The sequence below is a fragment of the Halichoerus grypus genome, chromosome 7 (assembly GCF_964656455.1).
Source record: "Halichoerus grypus chromosome 7, mHalGry1.hap1.1, whole genome shotgun sequence".
NCBI lineage: Eukaryota > Metazoa > Chordata > Mammalia > Carnivora > Phocidae > Halichoerus > Halichoerus grypus.
Window position 1 is genome coordinate 77,177,995 of NC_135718.1, and position 13,311 is coordinate 77,191,305.

The window sequence follows — 13,311 nt, forward strand, 5'->3', positions numbered from 1 at the left end:
GTATGTCTTCCTCCAAAGGTGTGTGCTGAAGACCTTTTGTATGTGCCTGTGTGGATAGGCACCTGGTATCTTGTTGGCTGGAGTGTACTGGAGATTATGAGTCACAGGGAAACAAGGCCCATGGACAAAACAAACATCAAAATTCACTCCCTCTGTTAATGATTGTAGTAATTCATTAAGGCATGTGGGTTTTCCCAGGGAGGGGGTGTTAAATTTAAAAAGGCTGAAGATCTTACACTATTTTGTTGAATCTAAGATGTCCTCATTTGTAAAATGTAACTTTCATCATATTATGTACTCCTAGGAAAGAAACACAACATCAGCCATACTTATAAGACATCGATTGTAAGAAGCATTCCGAGTAATGAGATATGAAAATGTAAAAAAAAAAAAAAAAAGCATTTTGAAATCAACGAAATATAGTTTATTATAATATAGCCACATTGAGTTAAATCACAAGGTTTAGACCACAAGATCTTTGTAAGAATTTGCTTCACAATTCAGATATATCTATGGGTTAAAACTCTTGCATGGTTTGGTATATCATGAAGTGAAATCACCTAAGATTCTGCAAGCCCCAAAGACCTCTTTTTAAAATGTTGTAGGGGCCTTAAAAGGCCATAGCTACTGGGAAAGGGTCCTGAGACCAAGCCCTTAACTCAAATTGTCACCTAAACCCTGCTCAGTAGATATTATAATGTCCATTTTACAGGTGAGGAAACAATTCAGAGAAGTTATAAATTTTTAGAGAACTAGCTGATGGGGGACAAATAATGAGACATTTTACCCCTTACCAAGACATTTAATGCCTGAATTATCTTATTATGTAAATATTTGATATTTTGTTATAGGTCTCATAGTCCAAATGGCCATTTGTAGACAGTCCATATGTTTTGAAATACAGAAAAAATTATAATTCAGGGCAAATGGGGTTTCTAAGTCAATGTTTATCTGTTTGTGTTATTACCCAATAAGCTATATGTACAGACAGGATCAAGTCTATCCATTTTACAAAATGGAAAGAGGCAAAAAGAGAAAAGAATTTCTCTTCCACTCAAAATATTTTATCTACAGACTAGTTGTCTATGGTGCCTATCTTTATAAACAACTTGAGAATTAATATTTTTAAAGGAGGCTAGCATTGCCCTAATACCAAAGCCAGAAAAGGACATTATTACCAAAGAAAACTATAGGCCAATATTCTAGATGAATATAGAAGCAAATATTCTCAACCATGCATTAGAAAACTGAATTCAGCAGCACATTAAAAGGATCATTCACCATGATCAAGTGGAATTTATTCCTGGGATGTAAGGATGGTTCAATATACACAAATCAGTCAATGTGATAATACCACATTAACCTATGATCATCTCAATAGATGCAGAAAAAACATCTGACAAAATTCAACATCCATTCACAATAAAATCACTTAACAAATCAGGTATAGAAGGAACATATCTCAACATAATAAAGACCATATGTGACAGGCCCATAGCTAACACCATTCTCAATGGAGAAAGGCTGAAAGCTTTTCCTCTAAGATCATAAAAAAGACAAGGATGCCTACTATCACCACTTCTATTCAACATAGTAGTGGAAGTCCTAACCAGAGCAATCAGACAAGAAAAAAAATAAAAGGCATTGAAATTAAAAAGGAAGAAGTATAGTTGTTTGTATTTGCAGATGGCATGTTTTTAATATATAAAATCCCAAGACTCAACCAAAAAACCGTTAGATCTAATCAACAAATTCAGCAAAGTTGCAGGATACAAAATTAACATACAAAAATCAATAGCATTCTGTTCATTAACAATGAATTATCTGAAAAATAAATAAATAAAAATAAAATCAATGCCCTCTACAATAACATCAAAAACAATAAAATACTTAGGAATCAATCTAACCAAGTAAGTAAAAGATCTCTATTCTGAAAACTATAAGACAATGATAAAAGAAATCAAAGAAGACACAAATAAATGAAAAAGTATCCCAGGTTCATGGATTGGAAGAAATAATATTGTTAAAATGTCAATACAGGCAAAAGCTATCTATAGGTTCGATGCAATCCCTATCCAGATTCCAATGGCACTTTTTTAGAAGTAGAAAAAAAATCTTAAAATTTATATGGAACCACAAAAGACCCCAAATGGCCAAAGCAATCCTAAGAAGGAAAGATAAATCATGCCATTTACAACAACATGGGTGGACCTTGAGGGCACTATGCTCAGTGAAATAAGTTGGACGGAGAAAGACAAATACTGTATGATCTCACTTATATGTAGAGTCTAAGGGGAAAAAATACAGGCTCATGGAAAAAGAGATCAGATTTGTGGATAGCAGAGGCTGGGAGGTAGGGCCAGAGGGAATTGAGAGAAGGTGGTCCAATGATAACTTCCACTTAAAAGGTAAATAAGAACTAGGGATGTAAGGTGCAGCATGATAACTATAGTTATTGTTGCTGTATTACTTATTGGAAAGTTGTTAAGAGAATGAATCCAAGAGTTCTCATTACAAGGAAAGACATTTTTTTCCTTTTTTTCCATTTCTTTTTATTGTACCTGTATGAGATGATGGATATTACCTGAACTTACTATGACAATCATTTCACAATATTCGTAACTAAAACCTTTATGTTGTATACTTGTTCATTCTTCTAGCTTCCTTTTATTTCATTCAGTTTAAATACTTAAAAGTACATCCAGTTACGTTTCCTGAAACAAATTCCTGGTGAATTCCTGATTTCAATTTGTTTTCCCCTTTCCCTTAAGGGAGAAAAAAATTTTTTAAAGAGTTGAAAAACAGAAGAATGAACACACATATTCAAAAGCTATTTCTTTGAGTAAAAATAATTGTATAAAATAGAGGAAAAGCAATATACAAGATTCAGAGTAAGAAAGGGAATACAATTCTTTGTGCAGAGAGAATTGAAAAACAAATTTAAGGGAATGTTCTAAGACATGGTGTTAGCATTTTCCAAAGTGTATAACTTAGAACAATAGTCCTACAAAAAATTAGTTAAACAACAACAAAAGATTCCCAGCCAGAAACATTTAAGAACCCTTTATGTTATACTCTTGGAGATTCATAACACATATTAGCTTTATGGACGCTTTTGGATGAAATGGAAATTTTATTGTGAAATATAAATGATTAACATTAACTCTAGAAGCAACAGAAAACCTAAATAGATCTTAGAAAAAATTTAAAAGGCAGTAAAAATCCCTTCGTGAAAAAGGCATCATACTTAAAGGAGTTATAGATTATAGTTCTAACAAATCATGAAAGAACAGACAATCCTTGGGCTATCGAAACTATTACAGAGCATCAAGAAGATTTTTCTAATGCATCTGATTAGAATAACCCTCATTGAAAAAAAAATCAAAAAAAGTTAAAGGCAACTACAGACCGTGCTTACTTATAAATTGTGATACATCAAAGTTAAATAAAAAATTAGCAAATATAATACATCACCATGGGTTCATTCTAGCTATGCAAAAGTATAGAATACAACGAAAATTTTCACTATGAAATGCATCTAAATGTCAAGACTTTTTTTTTTTTAATTTATTCATTTGAGACACAGAGATACAGAGAGAGAGAGAGCATGAGTAGGGGGAGAGACAGAGGGAGAGGGACGAAGCAGGCTCCCCGCCGAGCCAGGAGCCGGATGTGGGGCTCGACCCCAGGACCCTGGGATCATGACCCGAGCCGAAGGCAAGACGCCCAAAAGTCTGAGCCACCCAGGCGCCCCTAAATGTCAAGACTTTGTAACACAATAAAACCTTGTTTAAGGTGTGTGGACAAGGAATTTTTCCCCAATGACATCAGAATAATTGACTAAATATTTGGAACACAATAGAGCTAAATACTTGCATCATTCCAAATACCAAAAGAAATCCCATGTAAATTAAAAATTTAGATGCAAAATATAATAATATTAAGGTAGTAGGAAATGTAGGTAAATATTTTTATAATATTTGAGTGAGGAAGGGCTTTCTAAATATGATACCAAAGGCAGAAATCATGACAATAGATCATTAATTAAGCCATGTAAAAGTTTCAATAGGTCTACATTCCTAAAAGCAGCATAGAGAATTTCCAAAAGCAATGAATTTAGAAAAATATTTATAACTTATATAATAGAGTTAGTAATCTTTATATGTAAGGAGTACTTAGGAACCAGCAAATAAAAGACAGAACATAATTTGAAAAAGTGGGAAAAGTTCAGATATAAAAAATTTCACATAGGCTAAATATAAATAGAGACCATATGCATGAACGGATGTTCTAATTTGTTATTAATGATAGAAGGGCAAAATCATGCATTAAGAAATCCTATAAAATTAGCCAGTATAAAGCATAATGCTCAATGGGTGTCAGTGGCCTTGGAAGAGCAAATGGTAGCGGTCTGGAAGCCGGGTGAGGCTGAGAGCTTCCCAGCAGGTGCACACCTTATGTGTGCGGCATCACCTGGAGGTTATGTGTGTGGTGTGGGTCAAGGATGAGGCCTGGGTGATCAAGCATCTCGGGCTTCCAGCCCAGACTTCTAAGGCCATGACCCTGAATAGCGATGTGTACGTGGAACAAGCCCATTTTATTTGTTACTGCTTTTATAAATCTGCCATATGGTGCTAATTATTCCCATCTGCATGAGAACTCAGGAAAATCCCCTGACTTCACCAAGAAGGATCATAATTCAATCTGGATTTAAAATTAAAGTTTCTGCACCTTCCCCACTGGAGCCTATATCCAACCAGCCTGAGATCAGAAGCTTGCATTAGGAAAGGGAGTATGTTGGCTCACACTCTCTCTCCGGGTGCTTCTACCCTTTCTCTTCGAGTTCTCGAACTTTGGTTTCTGGTCCACTGAGTTGGGACACAGAAGATAAAAGGGGAGCAAGTTCTTACTACTTGTCCTGTTGTATTACTAGTGTTTTCTAGACTTGATTATATTGAAAATTGACTGTCTTGTGGGATTCTTTGGAGAAGCCTATCCGTAGCTCTTTGGACAGGGGACACGCGTCCACGCATCTCTATTCCAGATGCTCACTTACCTCTGCAGCTCCAAGTTATTTGGTGATACCTCCGGCCTCTTTCCACTGATGGTTCTTGGTCTTCCAGGCGGTCCTCCAGATGAAAGGCAAGCATATAGTGACTGTCTCTCCCATGTAGCCCACTTCTTTCCAAGCCTAGAAAGCGGCCATGCAGGGCATTCCTCGATCCTTAGCTTTGCAGGAGGAGTCAGACACCAGGTTGCTGATTCCTAAAGTGCAGGGTATATGCATTATGCTCTCCAAGTCACCCTTTTGGCCTGAAATGAGGGGCAAGCAGGTGCATCCCTGTTCCTGGGGAGAGGGAGAATGGGGAAGGAGAAGAAGAGGTGGGATTCACAATGCGGTAATACATTTCTCCAAAAGCCCTACCCTGAAATCCACAATCTCTGACCTTTTTAGAGCTTTGAGATGTGTGTTGGAGGCAGTCACGGAGAGGACATGACCCCTAGTTGACCCGCAAGCCGGACCCAAGCTGGACCCAGCACCCGGAGGCTCCTCACCTCCTCTGTGTCCTTGGACCGTGTGCTCTGCTCACCTTCCCCGTTCAGGAAGCTGCCCAGGAGCAAAACCTGCCGAGCTCATGTGTTGTTCAGCCTGAGGGACTGCACACGAGCACTGAATCCAGGTAAGGCCTCTCTAGCCACTTTTAAGATTCTTACACTCGTGTGTGGAGATCTACTCACCTTGCGGCAGCTGAGTCAAACCTGAAAAGTAATTTTCTCGGCTTATTAAGCCTGCCACCGACCATCCCAGTGTCTGAGAACAGGCTACACGCTGCTAGCAAGACAGGCATTTAGAAAATTTCGTCCCCTCCTCGACTGAGTTTTAGCTGAAAGGGGTGCAGCCGAAATATCAACCAAGAGGCGTTATGCTTCCAGAAAAATCTCAGGGAAAAGCATTGCAGGCAACGGTAGCAGCTGTCGGATCGGGCTCCGAAGGAAAGGGTGGATGGATTCTGCTGGTTCGCGTCAAAGTCGGGTATCGTCCTCCCAGAATAGGCAGGCACCAAAGTAGTTCTAGATGGCCAGGATCATTTCTTACTTAGAAGGGGTGATACTCTTGCAAAGTATGGAGACTGAAGTAAGTCACTATTGAGATGGCATCCCATGAAGCTGCCCCTTCCACCGAATTCTGAAATCGGTCATCCCGTGAATATGTCCATGTCTCTCTTTTATAATAAGCTAATGACATCCAAAAAACAAACCAAAAAACCGCCACCACCTGCCAATCTGTAGCGGTCTCTCCTCATCCTCTGTGGACCGGGCAGTTCATGAAACAACATTCTAAAAGTCAAATGATTCCTCCTACCTTTAGCGCAGGTCCTCCCTGGGACTCTAATCCTCCACTCTGGAGTATTAGGTCTCAATAGAAGTTTCCATTTTAATACCCCCTATAGCTATGACATATCTAAGAATTTATTAGTTAATTTTAGCCCACTGAAACCCATCTTGGAGGTCTGACCTCCAGAACTGTAAGGTAGTAAATTTGTGTTGTGTGAAGTCACTGTTTGTGGTGTCCAGCAATCGGATGCTAACACATAATCCATATGTTTGTGTCTTTCTCCCACGAGACTGTGAGCTCCTTAAGGGTATGGCTATTGTTTCATTCAAGTGCAGTATAGTACAAAAGCAAGAATGTTTACGATGTTAAAGTTTGCCCTCTTTGAGTTTATTAAGGAAAGCAGTTCCATAGGAATCTGATGCATTAACAATCATTTCAGTTTTCTGAAGTGCCAATAAAAAATTGTTTATCACTTTTCTTTCATTAGTTACTTGCATGTAAATTTTATGTCAAAAGAGAAAACAGGTTTGTTTCCAAATTCAATGGACTCATGACCCCAAGATCAAGAATCACATACTCTACCGACTGAGCCAGCCAAGTGACCCAAATGGAGTCTTAAGATGCCTGTAAACCAAATGCAGTAATAGGAGTATTTATTCTTGATTTGCACAAACTGTAAAAAACACATTTATGAGACAATCATGGAAATGTGAACATAGTGTGGATATTTGATAATATTAAGGAATTCATTATTTGCTTGGTTTTTAGGGGTGATACTGATATTGTGGTTACGTTTTTAAATTTTTTTTTATGTTTTAAAGCTATGTCATAAAACATTTCCAGATGAAATGATATGATGTCTGGAAGTTTGCTTTAAAACAATCCGTTGCTGGTTGTGTTGGGAATAGAGATGAAATAAAATTGGCCATGTAATTTAGGCCAAAATATAGACATTTGGGCTGAGAGGTCTTTGGGAGCTCCACTACTTTCTCAATTTTTGTGCTTGAAAACTTCAAAAAAAGGTTTTTTTCTAAAAGATTTTATTTATTTATTTATTTGAGAGAGTTTGAGAGAAAGCATGAGCTGGGTGAGGGGTAAAGGGAGAAGTAGACTCCCCATCAGTGGGGAGCCCAACACGGGACTTGATCCCAGGACCCTGGGATCATGACTTGAGATGAAAGCAGATGCTTAACTGACTGGGCCACCCAGGCACCCCTAAAATAAAAGTTTTAAAAAGAAATTAGTAATAAGATGATGAAGTAAATCAAACTCAGGGCATTGTAAATTTTGTGTCAAGTTTAGGAATACTTTTGCCATGTAAGCCAGTCCCAAGTGGGTTTGCTATTTACATGTGATTTTAAGAGAACCTGACACATTAAAGAAATGGACAGGTTAGCTACATGGAAAAAATGAATTATTTGTTAGTAAACAACCAGTAAAGGTATCAGAGAAGGACATAATGATAAGCTTTGGCGATGAAACAAGGGCTTTTATGTGTCTTCCTGAGCCATAGCAGCAGAGAACATATAATGAGAAGGAGCCCCGGGGTTCCCTGAAATGACAGTTTACAAATTCAAAGCAGTGATAAAAACTGTTACTCATACCTGCTGCCTAACACAAAGAGGGAAGAGTGGTAACAAAGACCAAAATGTACTTTGTAGCATAGCATCACGTGAAGGATTTATGTGTATTAGGACTTGATGTGTTGGTATGGGACATTGACAAACTTGGGTCAGGCTGACCTGAATTCAAATCCTGCTTCCACTATTTGCAGGGAGAATGTGCACACACAATTTATTCTCTGCATCCTTACTTTGTGAAATCGGTGTATTACCAATTTTGTAGTATTTTTGTGATGCCATATGTAAAGTGCTTAGCAAGTTTGCCCTACCTTCTGTTTGTGAACTGCTCTAAGACTTAATGTCTATTTTTTTTTTTTTTTTTAGAGAGAGAAGTTTTCACAATTTTTGATACTGGGCCTTAACATGCTAAGTAAGACGGCCACAAGCGCCATCTATTGATTAAATAGAGTCAATGCCTTGGATTAAGAGCGAAATCACAGGCAAATCTCCCAATCTACGTTCTAGTGGCAAGTTTGGGTAATGGGATAGTTCCTACAAAATATCTTTGTTAAAATAGATTGTGAATATGAAAATATTTTAAATAGCAGTAAGTGTTTTTCTCATAAGAATAAACCACATGTCTGTGCGCTTATGGAATTAAGTTCATAGAACAGTTACATTTTCAAGCTATTAAAAAAAAAACAAAAAACCCTGCCGGGTTTGCAACAATTCTGAATATAGCCGTGAAGTGTATTTATGTTTTAATGGTATAGATTTATGGACCTGTGTGTGATCTGAAATACATAATATTATTAGGTCATTTAAAGCTCAATTTTGACTTCAAAAACTTGTTTAAAGCTGCAGTCACCAAGAGTATGTGATAGTAGATGGAAAATCATTGGTGCTCTTGAAACAATGCCAACATCTGAGCTTCCGTCAAAGCATCTTGTAGATAAAAACCGGGATGCCATTAATATCAATTCTAGGCACAAGCTTCCTATTAAGATTATTGAGGTAATTTTATAAGCAGGATTCTTTTTTCTCTATTATTTCAACCGTCTCCTTTGTTTTGTGTCTGGAATGAACATATAAAAGGCAGTAAGCTGAACCATATTATAAGATATGACAATTGTTTCTTTTTTTTTTAAAAGATTTTTTATTTTTTATTAGAGAGAGAGAGTACGAGCAGGGGGAGCGGCAGGCAGAGGGAAAGGGAGAAGCAGGCTCCCCGCCGAGCAGGGAGCCCGATGTGGGGCTCGATGCCAGGACCCCAGGGATCATGACCGAGCCAAAGGCAGACGCTTAACCGTCTGAGCCGCCTAGGTGCCCTATGACAATTGTTTATAATAAGAGATACACTACTTGCCAGGCTTAATGAAATAAAAGATCCCAAGAGGCAGAAGCAATTTAAAATTAGGATTTTCTGATTATAAAGCAGAGCGAGATGAAAACAAATCAGGGACAACACAACAAAACACAGTCTGTTTAATAGACTTAAAACGGTGATTTTTCAAAATGTGGATTCCTGATCAGCAGTATCACTATCTTCTGGGAACTTTTGGAAATGCAAATTCTGAGACTCACCTCAGACAGACTAAATCAGGAACACTGGGGGTTAGCACTAGCCATATGTGTTTGAACAAGCCTTCCAGGTGATTCTGATGTTTGTTAAAAGTTGACATGAGGAGACTATTCTCCAGGATATGTCTGCATGTCTCAGATCAATTTTTGTTCCAGATTATTTTCAAGAACGCTTGCATAGCAGACCAAACCCTCTGCCTTAGAAAACAGTGGTAATATCTCTTTTCAGGAGACAGGGCAGGTTTGTTCCTGGCCAGTGTAATAAAGACGGTGTCCCTCTCTGGGGCCGAGATCGGATAGGTTTGCTAGCAGCCCCCTTTATAGCATGGGGATTCCCTATGCTTGGGGTTCCTCATTGTGGCGTAGACCCATTGTATGTGCAACATACACCTGGGTCAGCTTTCACATCTTCCCGGGACTTGGGGAACAAGGGCAAGGTGGAGGTCACGAGGCCTGCTGTGCTGTAAGCAACGGAGTCCTTTGTCTCTGACCTGGGAGTTTCCTATCTTCTGCCAGCCGTGATGATACTGTGGCAGGCTACCTCGCTAACTTGCGAGACCATCTCCATCCTTGACGGTGTAGAGCTACTGGGCCAGACGCTCAAATACATTGCATCTCTCTCATGTTGGTCCATTCTCTGCTCAGGTGTCACTTCCCAAAGGGGACTTTCCTGGTCTGTCTGTTTGACATACTGCGTTGTGTCCTTCCTACTGTCCCACCTGCTATATCTTTATTATCAGTGATTACTATTACCTGATACCATAATATACATCTGTTTATAATGGATTACCAAGCTTTCCCATTAACATGCAAGCTTTATGGGGGCCAGGGGTTTGTCTTTGTTTCCTGCATCTAGAACAGCATTGAGCTCTGTAATTATTTATTGAATATAAATATTTGTTAAATGAATATGAATATAATATATTGTATGTAACTTAGGCTTATTAAATGAATATAAATATTTTCTACAAGCAGCACAGGTTTCAGAGACCAAGAAGCTTTTTAAAAAATTTAACCTAATAGATCCATTTTCTCCTGTTTGATAAGTTCAGCCACATTTTCTGATGAGATGCTTCAAAATGAAGGTGTGAAACCCAGACTCTTAAGGTCACTGGAAAGGATATATTAATGCTTAGATAATTAAAATTGTTTGGCAGAATATTTATTCAAAGGAAAGTAATTCTTTTTCTGACTGTGTGCCTGTTTGTGCACACATATTCTAAGTAGTATATGTGTGTATAAATATATGTATAATCTTATAAGTATATATTATACAAAGTTTATTATGTATAATATATATACACACACATAAAATATATAGCAGGTATTTGTAAATATGTGTATTTATACTTGGATATATATTTTTAGACATACAATGTGCATATATTCTTCAGTGTTCCATAAGCTGATCTAAAATAAAGATAAGGCGATGAGGGTTCGCAAACAGAACTACTCAAGTCTCCTGCGCACTTGGTAGGGGCCGACCTTGTCACAGCGGCACACATTGAACAACACAGTGACGGAAAGCCAGCTGCTCTGGTGTTACTGAATCTACTGGAATCCATGACTTGGTTTCTCTTCCATAAAGAGTAGTGGATTGTTGGAACTTGTGGGGAGACCTTGAATTGAGGAACTTTAAAAAAAGTGTTAATGCTCCTCTTAAAGGCTGAGCTCACAGATATGGCAAGTTAAGTTAAGGAGCTTTGTTTTGGAGAACCAACTGGGTGATACGATAGAGGAGAAGCTGGGAAGAATGAGCAGGCAAACCAAATGAATGCAGGAAGAAGAAAGAAGTTTCCAGATACTTTCCGGTCTTGGAAATACACCTTGAAATAATTACACAAGAGGGTTAAAACTCAAAGAGAGATAATTCATTAAGAAATGTAAAATGTGTAATTATTAAAATGAAATAATCAGATGCAGGCCAGCCGGCTCCCAAGATTGGGTCTAACTAGGCTCCATAATTGTGCATAAATTTTGGCTTTCTGTTTTTATTACTATGACTACATAAGTTTACTTAAAGATAATCAGGCTTTGAGGAACTGATTTACGCTAACCAAAATCACAGAAAAGACCCGATAAGACAGAATATCGGTGCTTTATGTGTGCAGAGAAATTACCTGCTATGTAGTAGATCCGACACTTACATTGGGTGCTCTACAAGCTTCTCACTTAGTGGTTATTCCATCTTGCGGGATCTTCTTTAAAAAATATATTATTATTATTTTAAGTAGGCTGTGCCCCTAGTGTAGAGCCCAATGCCAGGCTTGAGCTCCTGACCCTGAGATCAAGAGTTGGACACCAACCGACTGAGCCACCCAGGCACCCCAGTAGTTATTCTATCTTGAAGCTAAGTTACTATAAGAAGATTGTCTGGAATGTAAGAGCAAAGAAAAATGATCTTAATAGATAGTGCCTTGGAGCTATAAAAGTAATATTGGGTGATATTGATTGGGTGCTGCCAGGGATCATACACTAGGTGTATTAGAATGTCTGGCATAGAGCAACAGTGCAATAGATATTTGTTCAATAAATGAATTTGGAAATCCTCACAACTCCACGAAGTAAATACTTTCATTATTTCCACTGGAGGAAACTGAGTCTTGGGAAGACAACATCTTTTTCATAATATACATCATTGATCTACACTTGAACTGAGGTCACGTTGACTTCTTAGTTCATGTTTACCACAATTTTATTTTGTGGCTTGAAAATATATATATCCTTTCCTACCTGCAAATTGACTAGAATACACTCGGTTTTAAGTTCCCATATATCCCTACTTACTGTAGACCTTATTATGACATCAGCATGTTATGATACCTTAAATTGTTTTATAGTTTATTTTAGCTTTAATTTACTATTCTCGATGAGGTTTTGGACTCACTGCTACTATCAGCAGCCTATCTGAAAACTACTTCTTAGGGTGGGTTATTTGAGCAGATAGCTCATCTCATCTGTATTTTTGTGTGTGTGTGTGCTGCTTTCAAAAGAAAATTCTAGAATGGCATCTTACTTGTATGCCTTAAATGCTTTTCCCTGTTGGCTTAGATTATATGGCTTTTACAGTCTCTGAGTTGGGCTAGGACAATGCCCAATTGAACATGGCAAAGCAGGTGAGGTTTGCATCTGGAGGTTCAAATCCTTCCCATACCTTCAATATCTTGCTCTCTTGACTTTTTTCTTGTTTCCACTTCTTTCTCTTCTTTTTTTTTTTTAAGATTTTATTTATGTATTTGAGAGAGAGAGAGAGAGACAGTGTGTGTGCGAGTGAGGGGAGGGGCAGAAGGGGAGGGAGGGAATCCCAAGCAGACTCCCCGCTGAGTGTGGAGCCTGACACGGGGCTCAGTCGCACGACCCTGAGATCATGACCTGAGCCGAAACCAAGAATCAGATGCTCAACCAACTGAGCGACCCAGGCACCACTCTTCTTTCTCATCCTAATGTCTATCCAGCTACTTCTACTTCCTTTCACACTTGCAGGGAAAACTTAATTCAACTGGCATTTTTCTCTCACGGATATGTGCGTAGAGCCTAGGAGCTCAGATATTCAATATTATTAACCCGAATAATACTTCACAAAATCCTCAGCAGTTCCCCTCATTCCTTCCCTCAGATAACTCTAGAAACATTTAATTTGGCAACATAACAGAGCTATTTATGTCAGCTTTGTGCAGCAAAAAGAGAATACTTGGACTAGGGTATGTGGATCCCAGCCGTGATGGTGTCAATTTATTAAGGGACTCAATCTCTGTGAACTTTAACAGCCTCACTGGGAGAATGTTGGGACTAAAGTGGGTAGTTGCCTAGCTCTTTTAATTTTAAAATACC

General features: G+C 38.3%; 1 pseudogene; it reads left to right on the forward strand.

Annotated features, from left to right (window-relative positions):
• The first annotated feature begins 5,204 nt into the window (after nucleotides 1-5,204).
• LOC118527492 (10 kDa heat shock protein, mitochondrial pseudogene) lies at nucleotides 5,205-6,135 on the forward strand (annotated as a pseudogene).
• Nucleotides 6,136-13,311: the final 7,176 nt, after the last annotated feature.